Raw genomic sequence first — 984 nt, 5'->3', positions numbered from 1 at the left:
CACTGTCGTGGCCCTTTGACGTCCAGCGTGGGAAAATATTGGCGGCAGATGATCTAGCCTACGCTTTTCCAAGCTCAGGTGCTGCAAAGCTCTGCAGTCTGGAGATGAAAAGCTCCCAGGTATTCAGAATGGGACAGCAGTACTGCAGGTACCTACGTCTGTGAAGTCCGACCCTACACTTCGTGGCCAATAAAGGATGCATCAACTTGTCTTAAGGGCAATGGTCATTGTTCTTTGTGGGCTGTTATCCCAGCAGAAGTTTAAGCGCAGGTCACAAGGACCCACAAAAAAGAATGGTGAGCGGTCTGGTTGAATCGCAGTGCCTTGACACTGATGTGTGTTTAAATAGGGGAGCAGCAGAAAAACAGTTGGAATGACATTCCCAACCTTCAACAGGCCTTTTATTATGATGTAGCCACAGTCTGCCAACTTGGTGGAAACCATTCGGCCAGCTGTCTTCTCTTCCTTCTACCAGAAATTCCTGTGTGTCAATGAAGGCCCTTTATCTCCCTAACCAACCTATGGAGATACAGCACTGGCTCGGTCAGAATTTCAGCAGAGGCCCAGTTCACTGATCACTTTCAACCTAATTCACAGTCTTCACTTAAACCAGAATGGGCAGGAGTTAATCCAAGTTCTGTCCCTCGCACTGAGGTTGATGGGATCGAGCTCGGGTTGAGCGGCAGGTTTGGGCGAGATGACAATTGGGCTTCTTGTCCTGTTGGGTGGGGTTCTGCTTTGAAGGAGACGATTGGCGCTTTGGGGTCCATATGACCATTCCGACATAGGAACGTTCTGAACTACAATCTACCAAGTAGCTGACAGGGCCTTAAGTATGACAGTACAATTCAACAGCAATCAGTGCCAAACCACTAGGGCAGTGGTGGCGAACCTTTGGCACTCCAGATGTTATGGACTACAATTCCCATCAGCCCCTGGGCAGGATTGTGGCCAATACTTTTCAGGGCGAATCCTGGAAGGGGC

Source organism: Sphaerodactylus townsendi, linkage group LG04, assembly GCF_021028975.2.
Source record: "Sphaerodactylus townsendi isolate TG3544 linkage group LG04, MPM_Stown_v2.3, whole genome shotgun sequence".
NCBI classification, from domain to species: domain Eukaryota; kingdom Metazoa; phylum Chordata; class Lepidosauria; order Squamata; family Sphaerodactylidae; genus Sphaerodactylus; species Sphaerodactylus townsendi.
Note: the sequence above shows the minus strand (reverse complement) of the source record.